This window comes from Monodelphis domestica, chromosome 8 (assembly GCF_027887165.1).
Source record: "Monodelphis domestica isolate mMonDom1 chromosome 8, mMonDom1.pri, whole genome shotgun sequence".
NCBI classification, from domain to species: domain Eukaryota; kingdom Metazoa; phylum Chordata; class Mammalia; order Didelphimorphia; family Didelphidae; genus Monodelphis; species Monodelphis domestica.
In genome coordinates this window covers 173,021,620-173,046,188 of record NC_077234.1, presented here as the reverse complement: position 1 = coordinate 173,046,188, position 24,569 = coordinate 173,021,620, and the positions used below count along the sequence as shown (strand labels likewise).

The window sequence follows — 24,569 nt, the reverse complement described above, 5'->3', positions numbered from 1 at the left end:
TCTTATGGGGAGGAAGAAGGCCCCCCCTGTGAACTTGTGGAAAGAAAAGCTGGAATTCGGGGACTGAGTGCTAATAAGAAACAGCAGCCAATCCGAATAGTGCTGCTGGTTTTGCCTTTTCGCTATGCCGCTACCTCCCTGACTCTTCCTAGGACAATTTCTTCTCTTACCCCACTTGACTTTTGAACATGTTTAATTCCTTCCATTCCCTTTGCTGATGCAATGCAGGTGCTTTGAGGACAATGGTGCCTCTACCTGGGCTTCAGACGCAAGAAGGAGACACAAGGACAAGAACAAGAAAGATTAGACGGAAGTAAACACAGGCAAGGAAGGGTAGGTTGGTTCGGAGGGAAAAAACAAACAAACAAACACAAACAAAAACAAATTGGAGCGAGCCTGGTTAGGGAGCTAGCTCCTTGAGGGCTCCGAGTGGCATCATTAGATCAGTAAAGTCCAAAAGACAGTGGGGACGTGGCGTGCAGAATGCATGTCATCAGAGGGTCGTACCTCAGATGCTCAGAGTTAGGAACCTGTAATACACATGCGGGTGTTTGCAGGACATAGTCAGGGAAAACGGGTAGCTATAAGGGATAGAAAAGAAAGGGCAGGTAGGATCCTCGGTCTCTTTCGTTCAAAGCTTGCAATGCAGACGGCATTTTTCGATACGTATGTGTCTACAGAGGCTCCTCATGACTTCATACCAAAGAGAGGCAAATCCAGGATGTGAGGTAGTCGCTGCAGCTAATCAATATCTCTTTAATTGTAGCTTGTCTTTCTCCTAACAAAGTGATGTCACAAGGCTGTGCAAAGCAGTGTGCCATACCTCATCTGATACATCATCCTGAGGCATTGTGAAGGGCTCTGGGACTTTGCCCAAGTCCCTCAAACTCTCCAGTGTCTCTTAAAATGACTAGGTGCCCTCTGCATGCCTTCAAGCGTGGGGTGGATTATACTTGCAGTCCATCAAGGTCAACCATTTCTTACACTTTTGTCTCTTGGTAGCACAGGGTGTCCTCTATATTCTCACTTTTCTAAAATGCATAAAGGATTCTCTATGGGAGAGACACCCAGATAATCCCAGAAGGCTCAGATGGGTAGATTGTGAGTTTAGAGTTCTTGCATCAATACAGGGAGTTCCCAGTAGGGTGGGTGGGATGGGTGGGGGGAAGGATACACTGGTAATCTATGGAAGGGAGGACTGGTCCAAGCCAGAACAGATAAGGTCAAAGATTCTATGCTAATCAAGTGTAGGGACTCATGAGTAGCCACTGTATTCCCAGATTTGGCAAGACAAGGACAGTGTTTAGAACAAAACAAAAATTAAAATTACACGAATACATAGGTGTTAACTTCGATATTTATGGCCTTGAAGTTATAAGCAGACAGAAAGCTGTGCATTGGTCTCATTTAGCCTATGGATTTCCTATCAGTTTTAAAACTTTAAAAATCTAAGCTCAGCAGTCTTTGGGTGTTTAGCTTTGAAAAAGAACCTCTTTTGGCTTGTTTCTATAATGAGAGGGTAAATTTTTTGGTAGAGGCTAAATTTATGAAAACATAATGTCCCCCCTCCTCAAAATGGTCACATTTAAAAACAGACCAGATCAGAAATGAAGGTTGATGATAAATAAAAGCCCATATATGTATTAAGAAATAACATAATAAAATTAATGGCAGGCACTATGCTAAGCAGTTGTCAATTATTATTATATGTAATCCTTAAGACAGCCATGGAAGATTACTATAATCCACATTTTACAGATGAAGAAACTAAGACAAACAGAGGTTAAGTGACTTTGTACAAGATCACATCCTAGAAAGTATCTGAGATCAGGTTAAATTCAGGTTCTCTTGAATCAATGATTACTTTATCCACTGAGAATGTGTATGTGTGTGTATTTGGTTATAAAACTTTGAATAATGAAAGTATATATTTGAATACATATGTCCTGGGAGGAAAATGATCTTACACTTCAAAATGAAGGGTAGCACTTCTCAGTAAGGGGAAGAGGCTATCTCAGAGAAAATGAAAGCTATTATTATCCATTCCCTCAAAAACAATCTCAAATTTAACAAGAAAAAAAGAGAGAAGAAAAGTCACAGCTTGTGTTATTCATTAATATTATTTAACAAAGGAAAAATGGATCTGGAACCCCAGAATTAATTTGGGAGAATATATCATCTAAGAGTCTCTGTGCACTTGAATACAAATCTTCATCTTTCTCTTAGAAAGAGAAACTTGGTGCCATGCAGTCCAACTCAATATTTCAAATATAAGAATGCCCTACACCCATGTGATACATGAACAAAGTTAAAAAGCTAGAAAAATGACAACCAATAAGGTCCAAGCCAGGAAGTTTATTATGGGGGATGGTGCACCATGAAGGAAAGATCCTACAGAAGGAACTACATTGATATATTACTTCAAATTAGGTTTTCTTTTTTTTTCTTTTTCTTATAACTTTTTTTTTCTTTTACTGGATTTCAGTCTATAAAAAACTGAGGCCCAGAGAGGGGAAAAAAAGGACTTTCCAAAAGTTAATTGGGTAGCATGAGTCAGAGATAGGGTTTGAATCAATGTCCTCTTAATTCAAATGTTCCAGTCGATTATGTAAATTTTGGAAGAACAATTAGCTTTGGAATTTTTTTATCTTCTTAATTTCTTTATTTCTTTAAATATGTATTAAATACAGACAAATCTCCCTATGATTAGTACACAATCCTGTAGATCTCTATGTAAAGCAAATTTTACATGATGCAAATTTGATCCCTAGACATGAGGAAGAAAGGGAGAGAGGGAGCCAACAAACATTTCAAAGAAATATGGAGGTCAGGGATGGAGAAACTAGAGCTGGAAAAGGACTTTATATTAAGTTTACTTTAAAGTTATAATAGGTTTTGGTTTCAGTTTTGGTTTTTGGTTGTTGTTTGGAAATGAATATTTCTTTCAGAGTTCTTTATATGAACTCAGATTTCCATAATGGAAATTTTCTGAACTACACTCACACTTGTACCTTCATGCTTAAAAATGGAAGGATCACTTTAATTATGATTCTGACTACTTTTATTTCTATGTGACTCATAATGATCCCTAAAGAACATATTTCTGTTCTGTAGTGTTAGGTTACTGTGTAGATAGGTCAAAAAATAGCTTTGTTTCATTTATAATGAGTTTCTGTGTTCCTTTCTCGTTGATATTAACTGCAGAACTAGGTCAATCTACTTAGAAGTCTTTAAAAAATTTAATACATCCTCAACACATTTATATGACCCCTCCACCATACCCAAGAAATAATTATAGTCATTTAATCATCACAAAACATCATAAGCAAATCATTTAACTTTTCCTAACTTTAAATTTCTTATCTGTAAAATAGAATCAGCTAAGTGGTAAAGAATTTTGAGACTTGAATTTTCTTCCTCCTTCTCCCACCTCTCCACCCTTGAGAGAGCAAATAATCTAATATGGATTTTATATGTGCAATCATGTTAATATTTTTGTTAAAGGAAATTCAAACAAAAAATTAAGAAAATTGGTGGAAAAAAGTTTCCTTTGGTCTGGATTCAGTCTCCATTAGTACTTTCTCTGGAAGTAGATAGCATTTTCTTCATGGGTCCTGTGGGATTGTTTTGGATCATTATATTACTCAGGATAGCCAAGTTATCCAAGTTATTAATTTTGTAATATTTCTGTCACTGTGTAAAATGTTCTCCTGGTTCTGCTTATTATTGCTTCAGTTTCTGCAAATCTTTCTAGGTTTTTTTTTTAACTCCTCCTGCTTATTATTGCTTACATAAAATAGCATTCCATTACAATCATATACTAAAACTTTCTCAACCATTCCCCAATTGATGGATATTGCCTCACTTTTTACTTCTTTGCCTCCACAACAACGGTTGCTTCAAATATTTTTGAACATATAAGTTATTTTTTCCTTTTTATCTACCTCTTTAGTAATTGTATTGCTGGGTCAAAGGGAATATCCTATTTACTAGTCCTTTGGGCTTAGTTCTAATGTCTTGACAGTGCATTAGTATCTCATTTTTCACACAACCCCTCCAAGTTTTGTCATTTTCTTTTTCTTTCATAATAGCCAATCTGATATGTGTGGATGGTACCTCTGAGTTATTTTAATTTGCATTTCTTTGTTTAATGGGGATTTAGAGCATTTTTGCATGATTATAAAGAGCTTTAATTTCTTTGAGACCTACCCCTTCTCTCCCTTTGACCATTTATCAATTGGGGAATGACGGCGTATTCTTATACATTCAAATCATTTCTCTATATATTTGAGACAAGAGGCCTTTTTAGAGAGATTTTTAAAAAACTTTTCACCATCAGGATTACTGTACATAAATATCCATCTTATTTGTCCCTGTTTATATTCTGACCACCATCTCCCCCAATTTGTCCTCTTTTCTCTTAGCAACCCCCTTTCTCTCATCCCCTTACACTCCCACCTTCCTATTGGGTAAGATAGATTTCTATACTCAATTGCTTGTGTTTGTTCTTCCCTCACTGAACCAATTCCACCTCCTCCATCTTCTCTTCCACCTTAAATTCTCCTTCATGCTTCTATTATGTGTGATAATTTACCTCATTCTATTCTTCCCTTCCCCCTTCTCTCAATGCATGCTTTTTTCAAGACAGAATAGTGGTAAGAAATAGGCAGTGGGAGTTAAGTGACTTGCCCAGGGTCACACAGCTCCAAAATGTCTGAGACCAGATTTGAACCTACCACCTCCCCTCTCTAGACCTGACTCTCAATCTACTGAGCCACCCAGTTGCCCCCTGTGTATATGTCTTCTAACTGCCCAATAAAGATCTTAGGCATTATAGAAATCATCTTCCCATATAGTTTAAACTTATTGAATGTCTTTTGATTCTCTTTCTTGTTTATCTCTTTGTTTCTCTTGAGTCTTGTATTTGAGGGGAAAAAAAATTCTATTCAGCTCTGGTCTTTTCATCAGGAATACTTGAAACTCCTCTATTTCATTGAAAATGCATTTTCTCCCCGAAAGGTTCTACTCAGTTTTGCTAGTTAAGTAATCCTCTGTTGAAGTTCTATCTTCTTTGTCCCCTGGAATGTCATATTCCCAGTTTTCTTATCCTTTAAGGTAGAACCTGCTAAATATTGTGCTATCATAAGTCTGCTTTATTTGATTTTTTTTCTTTTGACCTTCTCATAGTACTTTCTCCTTAACTTAGGCATTCTGGAATTTGGTTATAATATTCCTTGGAGTTTTCTTTTGGGGGTCTCTTTCAGGAGGTGATTGAAGCATTTGGATGTGTTGATGATGTTTTTTTCTGAGTTTATGTTTTGATCTTCCCTGTGACCAACATAATTTTCTATATTGAGTTTCTTTTTCTTTTTCTGGTGTTTGCTCTTTTTTCAGTCTTTTACTTCTCTTTTCATTTATAAAAATAAACTTAGATTCTGTAGCTGTGGTAAAGGGAGCACTGTTACAAATTTCAGGTTATTATGCAGTTGCCTTCGGAGCTAGCTCTGGGGATCTATCTGTTTTTAGTTCTTTCAAGTGGGTATGATGCAAATAGAAAGGTGTCTAATATGTTCTCCCCTGTGCTCTGATCTGTGAGTAACCCCAAGCACTCTTTTCTGCCTTAGAACTGTGTCCAGGGTCCCCTGCTCCTCTGTGGCCACAAATGCTGGTGTGTGGTCATGCTCCTTCTCACCCTGAGACAACAGCCCAGGACTATGATCAGGATTTGTGTATGGCCAATGTGATAAGAGTCTTGCTCCCAGAGCCAGGATAGGACCCTTGTAATCTCCTTCGGAGCAATTTTCTGATCCCCAACTCCCTTACCATCTGTGGCTGTGAACTCTAGAAGCCTTTGCTGCTCATTCATTCACTCCAAGGTCTATTGCTCTGGTGGGTCCTCCCTTGCCATAATGTTTTTGGCTCTGCTTTTACCCTGATACAATATATTTTTCATATTGGGCTTCTAAGTTGTTTTGTGCTGAAAATTTTTCACTCCATGTTTTTGTGGGTTATGCTCCTCCAGAATTTATTTTTAGGGATTATATCATAGTTTTGGAGAGGGTAAATTGGCAGAGATAAAGTGGTTCTTTGTACTTTTCCTGCTATCTTGGCAATGCTTATAGTTGGTTTTCTTATCAAATCATCTAACTTTTGTCAACATTAGCATTTTCATTCATAAAATTGAGGTAATCATACTTTACTCATGGAGTTTTCCTAATAATCATATGAGATATGTACTTTGTAATCTTTAAATTTGTTGGCCTAGCTGAATAGTAAGGTTTCTTCTATGAATAATTATTCTTATAAGTCGTAGAGCTTCCAGTGATTGAACCAACTCTCTGCTTGTACTCCATGCTTCACTTCTTTTAGTTACCATTTTTAAAATTCTCAAATGTGACATTCTCACTGATTTTCCTTCATCACAGTTAACCAATCAGTTAACAAATCTTGTCTTGTCTACCTCCAAAACTTCCATTCCCTTTTCTCTCATCACACAGCTAACAATCTAGTTTTGACCCTGGCCAGTTCTTTACTGGGCCTACAACACGATCCTATTTGACTAGCCTGTCTTAAAAAATCTTCCTCCCACCCCCATGAAAGCTGTCAAACTAATATTCCTGAAATGAAAATATCTGCCAAATGTCTTCTTTTTCAATAAATCCCAGTGTTTTCATATTACATCTATAAACTACTATAAACTGCTATGTTTGAAATTTTGTGCATTTTACATTGGCCCAAACTAGCTTTCCACCCTTCCTTATAAGACATTACTCCCTTCCAAGCATTCTACTGCCCAATCAACTTATCTCTCTGCAGTGTTTCTCATAAAAGATACTCTTAACTCCTTTCTTGGTATTTTTATACAAGCAGTGTCGTTGGCCTAGATTCTACTTCCTTCTCAATCCTGCATCTTAAAATTCTTGATTTCATATGTTTTCTATGATAATACACATATAACCCAAATTGAATTGTTTATCAGCTCCAGGAAGGGGTAGGAAGACAACATGAATCATATAACTTTGGAAATTTTATGTGAAAATTTATTATTAAAATGAAACAAATAAAAGCATAAAAATATTCTTAATTTCATCTGATGCTGAACTCAAGCACCACTATCCAATTGAAATCTTTCCTAATCTCCCAGCTGCTACATCTTTGCTTTATGAAATTACCTCCCATCCATTCTATGTCTATTCTCCCTAATTATAAGTTTCTTAATTCAGGGGTTATTTTTGCTTTCCTTTTCATTCTTAGTACAAAGCCTTGAACACAATAATGTGTAATAAATTCTTGCTGATGGGTTGATTGCCCAGCTATATTAATTCAAAGGACTGATCAACCACTTTCATGTCATAATCTAGACAAATTAAAAGTGCTGTCATGCCTATTGATTATTTTTTCCTTTTGTATTGTTGTATATTTCTTTGATGCAGTTGTGTATATTGTCAGATAGGGGAAAGAGTTTATATAGTAAGATTAGATCACATTCTGTTTTGCAAATCCCTGAAAAGTTTTTATTTTTTATTTTCAGTCAAAATTCATTCAGGATACATAGATTTTTATGGCATAGTAGTGAATGTTTCCACTATAGTACCCTTGCTGAATTAGGTTTCTTTTCTCCTGCAGGACTTCTGTTGTTCCTTAAGCCTCCTCACATACAGCTCTCACCATCTCAAAACAAATACATTTGACATTTTGCAAATACATTGCCTTAATCCACTAGTTCCTTTACTAATATCAGTTGCTGAGCAGGGTTGATTAGAGGATCTGCAGGAAGTCTTTGCCTATTTGCAGAGCTGCTGGCTGCTGCTTTCTCAAGTGGCTTCTGAAAAGAAAGCTCAAGCATCACCAAGTGGATTGGGGGGAAAAACACAATCCTAGACTAATTTAACCTGCAGACAACAAATATTCATGTATCTTCCTGCTTTGCTAATATACCTTTATCTTAACAGTGACAATCTGAGTCAGAAGAAAAACAAATCCATCCAGATTACTTGATTTTAAGGGTGCACAAAATGTTTGGTGGTTCTGACAACACAGGAAATGCTTAAATCATATATAATGATCATATAAGCAAAGTTAAAACTGTCAGCTTAGCTTAATGATGTAGAGTGAGATCATTATTTAGAGCCTAACAAAGCCAGTCCTTGGGTTCTTCTTCATTAGTTAGTCTTGACCTGGTTTTGAAGTCAATTTTGAAGAAGAGTGATGTTTATAATTTGATTTGGCTTTCCCACTTTAGCAGCTCTTTCTACTCAGTTTATAAGTGATGGCTCACATATAAGGAGTTCATTCTAGTAACAAGATAATTTAAAATTGAATTTGCTGATTTGAGAAGGGGATAAAAGGAATTCTGACATCATGGATCTAAGAATAAGAACATCTGTTTGGAGCAGGAAATATCTTTGATTTATAGTTCAGACATTATTGTGATATGTTGTTTTCAGTCGATGATAATTTAAAGCATATCCTGAACAACAAAACCGACATAAACTAGGTAATGTTTCCCTCAAATGCAGTATGTGGAATCAGCAATGCAGAAAATAATGTTGAGTTTCCAAAACAAAGTTATTTTTTGTCTTTATTTTAGAATTAGAATTTGTGTGGGAAAGCTAGAATAATTCCACTCCAAAATTAATCTCTAGTGGATTTTGAAGTTATGCTGGTAGAGTCATTATACACTCACATTATGTGAAAACACACACACACACACACACACACACACACACACACACACACACACACACGCACCAGAAATTCGGCATGAAACTAGATTGCAAACATCATATGGGACCATCACTATGCATGGCTTTTTCACCAGAGTTACAAAAGTATTTCATTCCTAAAACCAACCAAACAAACAAAACAACTTCTACACCAATTCTAAGGTTCTTAAAAGAGCCATAATATTTGATACATTTTTATTTTTACTGACAGAAGAATAAAATCATGTATTCATTTCTCTAGGTCATCAGACTTTGTAAAGAAAGAATTAGGGGAGTAATATTCTAAATCTAGCAAAGACTATAGCTCTATGTGGGATGTATTTGAATAAGAAAAACTTCTGTCAGTCACTTATTATCTAGAAGATGGTGTCACCCTCTCACATTGCCAGTTTCCTTCTAATCTGAGAAAAAACAAAACAAAGGAAAACAACCTACTCTGAGGTAGTACAAACTTCTCCACTACATAAAAAATATGTAGAGGCAGCATGGTGGTGGAGTAGATAGAGGACTGGACTTCTGGATTTCAAGTTAGGATGACTTGCATTCAAGTCCAGCCTAAGACATTTCATGGATATTTGTCCCTGAGCAAGTCTCTTAATGCCAGATGCTTGGCCCTTATTACTGTTCTACCATGAAAGCAATATTAGTATTGATTTTTAATAAAGAATAACTAAAAACATTAAATTATAAATTTTAATTTTAATTTTAATTTTAAAAAATTGAACTTGATATAATCTCTCCCAACACTTTTCCTCAGAACACTCTTCTGACCTCAGGACATTTACACCTTTTATAACTCTTTGCCTTTAAGTGAATAGAACTTTGGGCCTGGAGTGAGGAATATTTGAACTCAAATCTGGTCTTGGAAACTTACTAGCTATATGACTGTGGGCAAGTCATTTAACATCTGTTTATCCTGAAACTTGCTTCCATAACTTTGAAATGGGATAATAATATCACCTACCTTCCAGTGATTTCATTAGGATAAAATGAGATAATACTTGTAAAGCCTGCTACATAGTAGGAACTTAGTGTTTCCTTCATTCCTTGCTTGCTTGTTTCCTTGTTTCCTTACTTCCTTTCTTCCATCTTTTCCTCTTGCTGTCCCAAGTAAAACCTTTCCTAAACATGTTGCTTGTCAAATCCCCCTTCACTTAAACTTGCCTTCCACTTTTGATTCTCTATAGATTTGTATGGCAAACTTATGGTACTCATTCTGGAAGGGGCTGCTCCCTTTCTCCTCTCCATGGATTCCTGAGGACATTTCTCCTATTACTCAGCATCCTGCCCAACAGTACAATGTGAGTGTTTCCTTCCTCCTCCATATAGGGTAAGAGGGCATCTCACATGGGTACAATTTGGGCACCCAATCTCTAAAAGGTTTGCCATCACTGCTATAGGCTATGTATAATCTAATAATATCAATAAAACAAATTAGCAAACATTCATTAAACACCTGCTACATTCTAGATATTCCTCTAGGTGAAAGATGATTTATTATGTGAATCTTCTTTCTCTTTTTCCTCTTTCTTATACTTTAGCAAAAACATGAAGACTAATATGAAACTCTTTTCTATTTCCTTTCTAATATTATAAATAGTGTGTAGGAGAGGAAAGGTTAACATCATTTCCATTAAAATCTTTTGAAATATTTAATTTTGAATGATGTTAATGGACATGGTTTTCCTTGCCCTGGGAAATATCTATATTAGGAAATAGATTTTAATTCCTGTTTGCCAAAGTATGGATGGATTTGCAGTCAGCTTCTAAGAGACTTTTTCATGTTCCCTTTGGATTTCTTGGATTATATAAACTACATATACGTCTGTATAACTGTTCATATTCATTTGCAGACATGGCCCTACCTACAATAGGCTGTCCTTATCTTAGATGAAATATTCAAAGTCTATTTTTTTTCCTTTCAGCAAAAGAAGACAATTTTCATTTACCTAAATCTTTCAGATTGCCGGAGGTGAATTGAGGTTTGAAGTGGGGTTTATTAATAGAAGAGGTATCTATAAAGCCCCTTTGAACAGCATTGGCAAGAGGACCCTATTGCCAGCTGTGCTTTCCTCACTGCTGGAAATAAAGGCTAGAGAGAAGAGTGGAGCAGTGTCAGCTGGCTTTTAGAACTACCAGATGTTTGAAATCAACTCATAGAATACCACTGATCAGCTAGCCATTGCTCAGAAAACCTGAGGAAACACTACAGATTTAGGAAGGATACTAAACGCTAGGAATGCTTATTTTAACTTGGATTCTTTAGAAGTTGAGTCAGTGCCTCAACTACTCTTGTTTCTTTCTTACATGTGTCAATGACCACCAGGACACAGAACTAAAGAATACCAAATAGCTCCAATTCTTAAAGAGAGAGTCAGTATTTCAATATCACTTAATATCGTTTCCAAGTATATCAAAATACATTTTTAGAATTAAATCTAAGACACATTTATGAAGTACAAAGCATTATATACTAGTTGCTGAGAAAACAAGAAAAATGGACTAGTACCTTCTCTCAAATATGCCATGTTTTATTGGGGTATAGAAGAAATAGACAGATAAATAGAAAAAAAATATAAAACTATTACAATGGAAAGACAGTAATAACAATCATAAGGATTAGACTTGATTATGAAGTTGTACCTGAACTGGGTTTTGAAACAATTCAATAGTACTCATTATAAAATATATTAAAAAGTCCATTATAATCAAATAAATACTAGGTGCTTATGATGAATTAGGTTGATAATTCACAGTTATGGAGGTCAAATGACTTATGTAAATTTTTTCACAAACTTAAAATTACAATATAAATATATCATCATTATGCTCATAACCTTTTTTAAATGGAGTTTCCGGAGAAACAGTTCAGGGACAAGTAACTATATGGCTATTGTCCTTGTAGAATTTTCCTAAAACTTATTTAACATAAAATACTCAACCAAAAAACAAGTATTTCCATATGCATAATGTAACAGAAAGAATATTGGCCATGAAACTTCAAATCTCTTATATGGAAAGCTTCATATTCTTTTTTTCCCTCATTAATTAATTTATTTGGTTATTCTTTAAAATATTATTTTATTTGGTCATTTTCAAAATTTCATTGGAAACTAAGATCATTTCTTTTCCTCACCCACCCTCGTATTACCCCTCCCATTGGCGATGCGTGATTCCACTGGGTATCACATGTGTCCTCAATCCAAACTCATTTCCATATTATTGGTTTTGCATTAGGTTGTTCATTTAGTCTTTCCTCCATCATATGCCCTCCACCCCTGTAGTCAAGCTGTTGCCTTTCCTTTCCTCGGTGTTTTATGCCCCCCATTTGTCCTCTGCTTGAGGGTAGTATTTTTTTCTCCTTGATCCTTGCAGGTTATTCAGGGACATTGCATTGACACTAGTGGAAAAGTCCATTATGTTCGATTGTAACACAGTGTATCAGTTTCTGTGTATAATGTTCTCCTGGTTCTGCTCTTTTCAGTCTGCATCACTTCCTGGAGGTTGTTCCAGTTTCCATGGAATTCCTCCACTTTATTATTCCTTTGAGCACAATAGTATTCCATCACCAACATATACTATAATTTGTTCAGTCATTCCCCAATTGAAGGGCAACACCTCATTTTCCAGTTTTTTGCCACCACAAAGAGCTCAGCTATGAATATTCTTGTACATGTCTTTTTCCTTATTATCTCTTTGGGGTACAAACCCAGCAGTGATATGGCTGGGTCAAAGGGCAGACACTCTTTTATCGCCCTTTGGGCATAGTTCCAAAATGCCCTCCAGAAAGGTTGGATCAATTCACAACTCCACCAGCCATGAATTAATATCTCAACTTTGCCACATACCCTCCAGCATTCATTACTTTCCTTTGCTGTCATGTTAGCCAATCTGCTAGGTGTGAGTTGATTGCATCTCTCTGATTATGAGAGATTTAGAACACTTTTTCATGTGCTTATTAATAGTTTTGATTTATTTGGCTGAAAACTACCTGTTCATGTCCCTTGCCCATTTATCAACTGGAGAATAGCTTGCTTTTTTGTACAATTGATTTAGCTCTTTATAAATTTGGGTAATTAGACCTTTCTCAGAGGTTTTTGTTATGAAGATTGTTTCCCAATTTGTTGCTTACCTTCTAATTTTGGTTACATTGCTTTTGGTTGTATTAATTTGATGTAATCAAAATTATTTATTTTACATTTTGTGACACTTTCTATATCTTTCTTGGTTTTAAAGTCTTTCTATTCCCAAAGGTCTGACATGTATATTATTCTGTGTTCACCTAATTTACTTATAGTTTCCTTCTTTATGTTGAAGTTATTTACCCATTCTGAGTTTACCTTTGTGTAGGGTATGAGGTGTTGATCCAAACCTAATTTCTCCCACACTGTCTTCCAGCTTTCCCAGCAGTTTTTATCAAATAGTGGATTTTTGTGCCAAAAACTGGGGTCTTTGGGTTTGTCATAGACTGTCTTGATGAGGTCACTTACCCAGAGTCTATTCCACTGATCCTCCTATCTGTCTCTTAGCCAGTACCAAATTGTTTTGATGACCACTGCTTTATAATAGAGTTTGAGATCTGGGACTGCAAGGCCATCTTCCTTTGTATTTTTTTTCATTATTTCCCTGGATATCCTTGATCCTTTGTTCTTCCAAATGAACTTTGTTGTAGTTTTTTTCTAATTCAATATAAAGTTTTTTTGGAAGTTCAATGGATTTGGCACTAAATAGATAAGATTGGGTAGGATGGTCATTTTTATTATATTGGCTCTTCCTATCCATGAGCAGTTAATATTTTTCCAATTGCTCAAGTCTAGTTTTAGTTGTGTGGAGAGTGTTTTGTAGTTGTGTTCATATTGTTCCTGTGTTTGTCTCAGGAGATAGATTCCTAAGTATTTTGTTTTGTCTAAGGTGATTTTGAATGGGATTTCCCTTTCTAATTCTTGCTGCTGAGATGTGTTGGAAATATATAGAAATGCTGATGACTTATGTGGGTTTATTTTGTATCCTGCAACTTTGCTATAGTTGTTGATTATTTCAACTAGATTTTTGTTGATTCTCTAGGATTCTTTAAGTAGACCATCATATCATCCTCAAAGAGTGATAACTTGGTCTCCTTATACCCATTTTAATGCCTTCAATTTCTTTTTCTTCTCTAATTGCTACTGCTAATGATTCTAGTGCAATGTTAAATAATATAGGTGATAATGGGAATCCTTTCACTACTGATCTTATTGGGAATGCATCTAGTTTATCCCCATTGCAGATGATGTTAGTTAATGGTTTTAGATATATACTGTTTATTATTTTTAGGAAAGAACCTTCTATTCCTGTGCTTTCTAGTGTTTTTAATGGGAATGGGTGTTATATTTTATCAAAGGCTTTTTTCTGTGTCTATTTAGATAATCATGTGATTTTGTTGGTTTGCTTGTTGATATGGTGATATATATGTGGATGGTTTTCCTAATATTGAACCAGCCCTGCATTCCTGGTATAAATCCTACTTGATCATTGTGAATGACCCTCCTGATCACTTGCTGTAGTCATTTTGCTAGTATCCTGTTTAAGATTTTTGTATCTATGTTCATTAGGGAGATTGGTCTATACTTTTCTTTCTCCTTTTTTGATCTGCCTGGCTTTGGAATCAGTACCATGTTTGTGTCATAAAAGGAATTTGTAGAACTCCCTCTTTGCTTATTATGTCAAATGGATTGTATAGTATTGGTATTAGCTGTTCTTTGAATGTTTGATAGAATTCACTTATGAATCCATCAGGCCTTGGAGATTTTCATTAGGGAGTTCTTTGATGGCCTGTTGGATTTCTTTTTCTAATATGGGATTATTTAAGAATTCTATTTCTTCTTCTGTTAGTCTAGGCAATTTATATATTTTTAAATATTCGTCCATATCGCCTAGATTGGCATATTTATTGCCATATAATTGGGCAAAGAAGTTTTTAATGATTGCCTTAATTTCCTCTTCATTGGAGGTGAGGTCTCCCTTTTCATCTATGATATTGTTAATTTGCTTTTCGTCTCTCTTTTTTTAACTACATTGACCAGTACTTTGTCTTGTTCTATCACTTTCAATTTTATTAATTTCTCCCTTAATTTTTTGGATTTCTAATCTGGTTTTCTTCTGGGGGGTTTTAATTTGTTTGCTTTCAAGTTTTTTATTTGCATTTCCAATTCATTGAACTCTGCCCTCTCTATTTTGTTAATATATATGCACTCAGGGATATGAATTTTCCTCTGAGTACTGATTTGGCTGCATCCCATAAGGCTGGAAAGGATGTCTCACCATTGTCATTTTCTTCAATGAAATTATTAATTGTTTCTATGATTTGTTCTCTACCTAACCGATTTTGGAGTATCATATTATTTAATTTCCAATGGATTTTTGATTTTGCTCTCCATGTAACCTTACTGAGGATTAGTTTTATTGCCTTATGATCTGAAAAGTTTGCATTAATTAATTTTGCTTTTCTGCATTTGTATGCCATGTTTTTATGCCCTAGTACATGGTCAATCTTTGTGAATGTGCCATGTGCTGCTGAAAAGAAGGTGTATTCCTTTTTGTCCCTATTTATTTTTCTCCATATATCTATTAACTCTTATTTTTCTAACATTTCATTCACCTATTTTACCTCCTTTTTATTTATTTTTTATTTGATTTATCTAAATTTGATAGTGGTTGGTTCACATCTCCCACTAGTATAGATTTATTATCTAATTCCTCCATCAATTGGAGTAATTTCTCCATTAGAAATATGGGTGCTATACCATTTGGTGGATACATGTTGATTAATGAAATTTCTTCATTGTATATACTCCCTTTTATCAAGATGTATTTAACTTCTCTATCCCTCTTAATCAGGTCTAATTTTGCTTTGGCTTTGTCAGATATTATGATTGCTACTACTGCCTTCTTTCTATCAGTTGAGGCCCAATCGGTCTTAATCTAACTTTTAATTCTGATTTTGTGAGTATCTACCCGCCTCATGTGTGTTTCTTGAAGACAACATATGGTCGGGTTTTGTATTCTAATCCATTCTGTTATTTGTCTACTTTTTATGGGTGAGTCCATCCAATTCACATTCAATATTATAATTGCCATTTTTTAATTCCCCAGCATTTTGATATCTTCCCCTAATTTTGACCTTTCTTCTTTTGCTATAACCTTTTAAACCAGTGATTTACATTAAATCAGTCCCCCTAGTCCCCTCCCTTGTTATGATTCCCTTTCTGGCCCCTCCCTTTTTGTTCCCTTCCCCTACCCCCTCTCCTTCCCTCCCTTTTTGTATTCCCTCCCCATCAGCCCCCCTTAGTTTCCCTTCTCCCTTAACCTGTTGGATAAGATAGAATTCAAGATCCCAATGGATCTAGATGCTCCTCCCTCTCAGAGTTGATTTCACTGAGATTAAGGTTTAAGTAATACCAATTAGCACTCTTTTCCTCTCCTTCTTATACTAGAATTCTTCCCCTCCCCTTCTCGTGTGTATCTTTGTGTGACAAAGATTATTTTATTTAATTTAGTTCTATTTCTTCAAGTATATCTTAGTATCATCATTGATTCTGCCCTTACCTTTTTCTTTCTTTTTGTTTTTCCCCCTCCAAATCATGTTAATGCCCTGTTCTTTCTCTATGAGTGATTCTTCTGATTACTTTATTATTGCATGAAATTTTTGAAAATTACACATAACATTTCCCCCATATTTTAGTATATATTTTTGATCTAATTGTAGACCTTATAAAAGAGAGTATGAATAAAAGAAAAAAACACTTTCCTCCTTTTCCCTTTCTTTCATATTTATCTTTTCATGTTTCTCTTGCTCTTTGTGTTTGGATGTCAAACTTTCCACTTAGCTCTGGTTTTTTCTTTACAAATACTTGGAAATCTTCTATTTTGTTGAATGCCCATACTTTCCTCTGGAAGAATATAGTCAGTTTTGATGGGTAGCTGATTATTGGTTGAAGACCCAGTTCTCTTGCCTTTCTGAATATCATGTTCCAGGCTTTGTAGTATTTTAGTGTGGCCCCTGCTAGGTCTTTTGTAATCCTTATTGGTGCTCCTCTGTATCTAAAGTTACTCTTTTTACCTTCTTGTAAGATTTTTTTCCTTAGCTTGGAAGCTCTTGAATTTGGCGACTACATTCCTAGGGGTTGTCTTTTGGGGATTTAATATAGAGGGTGTTCTATGAACCCTTTATATTTATATTTCCCCCCCCCCCCTTGTTTGAGAATATCAGGGCAATCTCTTCAATGATTTCTTGTAGTATGGCATAGATATTTTTGTTAATCTCTGGTTTTTCAGGTAGACCAATGATTCTCAAATTGTCTCTCCTTCCTCTGTTTTCCTGGTCTGTCACCTTGTCTGTGAGATAATTTATGTTTTCTTCTAATTCATTAATTTTTTTAACTTTGCTTTATTAATTCTTGCTGTTTTGCAAGATCATTGGTTTCCAGTTGGTCAATTCTGGTCCTTAAGGCCTGGTTTTCTGCTTTACTCTTTTGGCATTCAGCTGTAATTTTTTGATTCTCTAACATAATTTGTTGGTTTTCTTTTTGGACCATTTCCCATTTCTCTTTCTAGAGGGTCTCCATCTTTCTGATGATAAGCTCGATTTGAGACTATTCCAGGGCTTCTGGCCAATTTTCATTTTTTTTTTCCAGTTTTGCCTTTGTTTGAGGTTCTTCCAATATTTCCTCTGTTGCCTAGTTTTTTCCTACATAAAAATTTTCAAGGGTGACAGCTTTGTTTTTTGATTTCCTGCTGGGATTTTTAGGCTCCTGTGCACAATTAGTCATTTTTTTCTGAATGTTTTCAGTTCCCTCTTAAGTCAGAAATTAGATTCTGCTGAGCAGGGTTTTTTTGTGTATGGAGTTAATGAGCAGGCTCTAAATTTTCTCTATTAAATTCTTATACCATAATTTGTTTAGTAATTCTATAATTTATCTTTATTCTATAGTTCTTTGATATAAAAAAATGACTGTTATTTTTTTTAATGTAAGTGATCTATGCCTCTTTTCTTTGACTTAGACTTGGACCTATTCTTGGTACTACTGAATCAACAGGTATGAGAATAGTGACTTTGAGAATATAAATCCGATATTTTCCAGAATGGCTGAACCAGTTAATAGCTCCATCAATTGTATATTTAGATGCCTGTTTTTCTAAAGCCCTTTTAGCAATAGTTATTTTAATTTTCTGTGATGTTTTCCATTATGTTGTGTAAGGTAGAAATTAGATAAAAATGTGTGAGGTAGAAGCCTACCCTTTAATTTTTTTTTTTAAATTTGGTCAATTTCAAACATTATTCCTTGGTTACAAAAATCACATTTTATTCCTCCCTCCCCTCACCCGGCCCTTCCAATAGCCGAAGCACAATTCCACTAGGTATTACATGTGACCTTGATCAGAAACTATTTCCATGTTGTTGATGTTTGCACAAGGATATTCATTAAGGGTCTATATCCCAAATAACATCCCCCTTAACCCATGTAATCAAACAGTTGTTTTTCTTCTGTGTTTCTATTCCCACAGTTTTCCCTCTGAATGTAGATAGTGTTCTTTCTCATAGATCCCTCAGGTTGTTCAGGATCACTGCATTGCCACAAATGGAGAAGTCCATTACATTCGATTGTACCACAGTGTATCAGTCTCTGTGTATAATGTTCTCCTAGTTCTGCTCCTTTTGCTCTGCATCATGTCCTGGAGGTTGTTACAGTTCCCATTTAATTCTTACGCTTTATTTTTTCTTTGAGCACAATAGTATTCCATCACCAACATATACCACAATTTGTTCAGCCATTCCCCAATTGAAGGGCATCACCTCATTTTCCATTTTTTTTGCCACCACAAAACTATGAATATTCTTGTACATGTCTTTTTCCTTATTATCACTTTGTGGTTCAAACCCAGTAGTGCTATGGCTGGATCAAAGGGGAGACAGTCTTTTAGCACCCTTTGGGCATAGCTCCAAATTGCCCTCCAGAATGATTGGATCAATTCACAAATCCACCAGCAGTCCATTAATGTCCAAACTTTGCATCCCCTCCAACATTCAGTACTTTCCTTTGCTTTCATGTTAGCCAATCTGCTAGGTGTGAGTTGATACCTGAGTTGTTTTGATTTGCATCTTTCTGATTTTAAGAGATTTAGAACACTTTTTCATGAACTTATTAATAGTTTTGATTTCTTCATCTGAAAATTGCCTATTTGTGTCTTTACCCATTTATCAATTGGAGAGTGGCTTGATTTTTTTGTACAATTGATTTAGCTCTTTGTAAATTTGAGTAATTAGATCTTTGTCAGATGTATTTGTTATGAAGATTGTTTCCCAATGGGTTACTTCCCTTCTGATTTTGGTTACATTGGTTTTCTTTGTACAAAAACTTTTTAATTTGGTGAAATCAAAATTATTTATTTTTTATTTTGTGATTTTTTCAAAGTCTTGCTTGGTTTTAAAATCTTTCCATTTCCAAAGGCCTGACATGTATACAATTCTGTATTCACCTATTTTACTTAATTTACTTATAGTTTCTTTCTTCATGTTTAAGTCATTCACCCATTCTGAGTTAATCTTGGTGTACGGTGTGAGATGTTGATCCAAACCTAATCTCTCCCACACTGTCTTCCAATTTCCCCAGCAGTTTTAATCAAATAGATGGTTTTGGTCCCCAAAATTGAGACCTTTTGGCTTATCATACACTGTCTTGCTGAGGTCACTTACACCAAGTCTATTCCACTGATCCTCCTTTCTGTCTCTTAGACAGTGCCATATTGTTTTGATAACCACTGTTTTATAGTATTGTTTGAAATCTGATACTTCAAGGCCACCTTCCTTTGCATTTTTTTCATTATTTCCCTGGATATCCTTGATCTTTTGTTCTTCCAAATGAACTTTGTTATGATTTTTTTCCTAATTCAGTAAAAAAAGGTTTTTGGTAGTTCTATGGGTATGGCAGTAAATAAGTAAATAAGTTAGGGTAGGATAGTCATTTTTATTATGTTAGCTCATCCTACCCATGAATAGTTGATGTTTTTACAATGGTTTAGATCTAGTTTTAATTGTGTGCTAAGTGTTTTGTAATTATGTTCATATAGTTCCTGTCTTTATCTCCATAGATTGATTCCTAAGTATTTTATATAACCTGGGTTGATTTTAAATGAAATTTCTCTTTCTAATTCCTGCTGCTGACATGAGTTGGAGATATATAGAAATGCTGATGACTTATTTGGGTTTATTTTTTATCCTGCAACTTTGATAAAGTTGTTGATTATTTCGACTAGGTTTTTAGTTGATCCTCTAGGATTCTTTAAGTAGACCATAATATCATCCACAAAGAGTGATATCTTGGTCTCCTCATTGCCAATTCTAATGCCTTCAATTTCTTTTTCTTCTCTAATTGCTACTGCTAGTGTTTCTAGTACAGTGTTAAATGATAGCAGTGATAATGGGCATCCTTGTTTCTCTCCTGATCTTATTGGGAATCTTTCTAATTTATTCCCATTGCAGATGGTGTTGGCTGATGGTTTTAGATAAGGCATTTTTTTCTTAGGGAGTTCTTTGATGGCTTGTTTGATTTCATTTTCTGATATGAGGTTATTTAAAAATTCTATTTCTTCTGTTAATCTAGGCAATTTATACTTTTGTAAATATTCATCCATATCACCTAGATTGTCATATTTGTTGCCATATAATTGGGCATAGTAGTTTTTAATGATTGCCTTGTTTTCCTCTTCATTTGAGGTGAGATCTTCCTTTTCATCTATGATACTGTTAATTTGTTTTTCTTCTTTCCTATTTCTTTATTAGATTGACCACTACTTTGTCTATTTTATTTTTTTTCATAATACCAGCTTCTAGTCTTATTTATTAGTTTAATAAATAGTTATTTTACTTTTGATTTTATTAATTTCTCCCTTAATTTTTAGGACCTCTAATTTAGTTTCATCTAGGGATTTTTAATTTGTTTGTTTTCAAGTTTTTTGATTTGCATGTCCAATTCATTGACCTCTGCCCTCCCTAATTTTTTAATATATTAACTCAAGCAGATAAATTTTCCCCTGAGTACTGTGTTGGCTGCATCCTATAGATTTTGACAGGATGTCTCATCCTTGCCATTTTCTTCAATGGAATTATTGATTTTTTTCTATTATTTGTTCTCTAATTTAATGATTTTGGAGAATCATATTATTTACTTTCCAATTAATTTTTGTCTCTCCATGTACCCTTATTGATCATTATTTTTATTGTGTTATGATCTGAAAAGGTTTCATTTATAATTTCTGCTTTCTGCATTTTTTGTCTTGTTTTTATGCCCTAGTACATGGTCAATCTTTGTAAATGCACCATGGGCTCCTCAAAAGAAGATGTATTCCTTTTTGTCACTATTTATTTTTCTCCACATATCTATTAACTCTAATTTTTCTAAGATTTTATTCACATCTTTTACCTCCTTTTTATTTACTTTCTGATTTGATTCATTTAAATTTTATAGTGTTAGGTTCAGGTCTCCCACTAGTATAGTTTTACTATCTATTTCCTCCTTTGATTCCACTATTTTCTCCTTTCGAAATTTGGATGCTATACCATTTGGTGCATACATGTTGATTACTGATATTTCCTCATTGTCTATACTCTCTTTTATCTGGATGTATTTACCTTCTCAATCCCTTTTAATCAGACCTACTTTTACTTTGGCTTTGTCAGATATCATGATTATAACTCCTGCCTTCTTTCTATCAGTTAAGACCCAATAGGTTTTGCTCCAACCTTTAATTCTAACCTTTTGAATGTCTACTGGCCTCAGGTGTGTTTCTTGTATACAGACTACATATGGTAGGATTTTGGATTCTAATCCAATCTCCTATTTCTTTTCGTTTTGTGAGTGAGTTCATCCCATTCATATTTAAAGTTATGATTGTCACTTGTGTATTCCCCAGCATTTTCATATCTTTTCCTATTTCCTTCCTTTCTTCTTTTGCTATATCCTTTTAAACCAGTGGTTTGCTTTTAATCAATCCCACTAATCCCCTCCCTTGATATGATTCCCTTTCTGTCCCCTCCCTTTTTTTCCACTTTTTTTTTTGGGTCTGTGAAGTTCCCTCCCCCCATCTCTTTCCCTCCCTTTTTGTACCTCCTTCCCCCTACCCTCTTTAGTTTTCCCTTCTCACTTTCCCTGTAGGATAAGATAGAATTCAAGACCCCATGGGGTCTAGATGCTGTTCCCTCTCATAATTGATTTCACTGAGAGTAAGGTTTAAGTATTACCTATTAGCACTCTCTTCCTCTCCTACTTATAAGAGTAGTCTTCCCCTACCCTTCCCATGTGCCTCTTTGTGTGATATCTATTATCCTATTTTTCATATTCCTTCATGTTTCTCTTGGTGCCATCTTCTATTTTTCCCTCCCCTTTTCTTTCTTTCTTTCTTTCTTTCTTTCTTTCTTTCTTTCTTTCTTTCTTTCTTTCTTTCTTTCTTTCTTTCTTTCTTTCTTACGTATCATCTTAGACTACTTATTATCCAAATCTTTAGATTTCTGTTTATTTCTGGCTTTTCAGGTAGGCCAAAGATTCTCAAATGGTCTCTCCTTGCTCCATTTTCCTGATCTGTCATCTTCTCGGTGAAATAATTTATGCTTTCTTTTATTTTGTCAGTCTTTTGACTTTATTTTATTAATTCTTGCTGTTTGGCAAGATCATTGTCTTCCAATTGCCTTAATCTGGATTTTAAAATCTGGTTTTCCTTTTCAGTTTGGTCTATACTGCTTTCCGTGGCTTCCAGCTATTTCTCCAATTGGGAATTTTTGTCCCTTAAACTGTTATTTTCTCTTTGAACTATTTCCCATTTTCTTGCCAGAAGGCTTCCACCTCTTTGATAAGCTCCAATTTAAATTATTCAAGAGATTGTGCACAATTTCCATTTTTTGGAAGGTTTTGGTGCATTTATTTGAATTTCCTCTTCTGTTTCCTTTGTAGCCTGGGTTTTTCCTTCATAAAAATTTTCCAGGGTTGATACCTTCTTCTTGTTTTTTCTTGGAGGGAGTTTGTTGTTCCTGCTCACTATTTACCATCACTGTGGCAGTTTTTCATTCCCTTTTTAGTCAGAAATCTGAGTGAGATGGGCAGGCTCTCTGTGTATGGCATTAAGGAGCAAGGATTTTGCCTGAGGTAAGCTCTCGAATCTCTGTAACTTCTGCTGTTTGCTGCCCTTCTCTTTGCTATCTTTCTGTGAGTGCCCACGATCTGGGCTCTTCAATCTGCTGGGGTTTCAAGTCTCTGGGGTAGGTCTTTGGTGGTCTTAGTCAACTCCCAAGGACCTAGAGGTGCCCCTCATTCACTCACTGATTCTGGCGCATGCTGGCTTTGACTATGGCTTGGTAGGTGTGCTGGGGGAGGGTAGATCATCTTGTGTTTTGGTGCGAGTTTTTTTACCCCCTTATGGTGTGGAAATCCCCAAAACTCACATACCTTCAATGCTGCGCCCTACTATAGAGTTCCTTTGTTCTCATGAATTTGGTTTTTTTGGTCTTTTGAGGTAGTCTATATTGGTGGTTGCTGAGGAGAAGAAGAGTCTTGTGTCTAGACTGCTGCCATGTTTATCCAGAAGTTCCTTACCCTTTTTTAATAAACTAATCAAATTGGCAAATATTTGCTTAATTACTCTTACTTGATATGTGGTTACTGCACATAGGCATTTCGATTCTACTTTGGAGTCTTAGTAATTAGATAGTTTTATTCCATAAGCAATGGTACTTCATACTACATTTGAAAAATAGAATGACATTTAACTATTTTCATCCTGCCATCCAAATTTAGCAATCAAAACAGTTCACTTTTTCCAAATTTTGTCTCCTTAAAAAATTCTTCCAATTGTGATCATTTTAAAATCTGATGACTTCTTTAATTTTAGGTTTGAATTTAATTACATTTCTCTGACGTTCACATGACAGTATTCTCATTAAAAGAAAGTGTTATTAAAAATTAGGGCAAATCCCTCTTGACTATCACTTTGGAATAAAAAGAAGAAAGAATCTAGTAAAATCAGAAAGGAAATATGAAACCTGATGTTAGAAAGGCAAAGCTATGACTTCTAAAAATGATACTACATTCACTGATTTTCTTGGTTTTGCCATAAAATGCTATCATTCTCACTTGTTGACAGTAAAACAGGAAAGGACTTTCCTTAGAAAAATCTGGTAGAGGAATGTCATGTATTTTAACAAATCATGTTACATATCAACATTGTAACTGTACTAGCAAAATGTAGCAATTGGCCAACAGTAGATGTTTAATAAATGTTTTAAAGGTAATTAAATTAAAAGAATTACAACTTCTGCTTCAAACTAAATTTATAACAAAAGCATAGAATAAAAATTTGATAAAGTGCTTAAAGTATGAATAGAGTATATACTGTATCCCACCAGTCACATTGTGCAGTAGTTCCAGTGAAGACAAAATCTCTTCATACATTTTGTGTTTTCCTCATATATAAGAAGATAGGGATCATAAAATAATTTTAATCCCAGCATGTAGTGTGGATTCCATATTGAATAACTATCAAGCTAATTTTAATAAGTGGCGATCAAAAGTCTAGATTGCATATTGTAATACGAAGAAGACATTTACAAAAGAAATTTGCAATGCAAACTTTCAAGAGATTGACAGGAATGTGTGACAGAGAGTCACATGGGAGCCTAAGGGTCAAGATCCGGGTAAAGATTCTAAGGTCCCAACAGAAAGACTCACTTCTCTCCTGAAGGACCTTGAATTGAAGGTTTTACATCAGGTTTCTGGCCTTTCAGTGATACCAGCTGAAGAGAGAGAGGAATCCTGCATG

General features: G+C 35.0%; 1 long non-coding RNA gene across 1 annotated transcript; it reads left to right on the top strand.

The window, feature by feature from the left end:
• The first annotated feature begins 892 nt into the window (after nucleotides 1-892).
• LOC103099545 (uncharacterized) lies at nucleotides 893-11,102 on the top strand. The gene is made up of 3 exons (XR_471384.3): nucleotides 893-968; nucleotides 9,914-10,027; nucleotides 10,652-11,102. It is a non-coding gene; the product is annotated as an uncharacterized LOC103099545 (long non-coding RNA).
• Nucleotides 11,103-24,569: the final 13,467 nt, after the last annotated feature.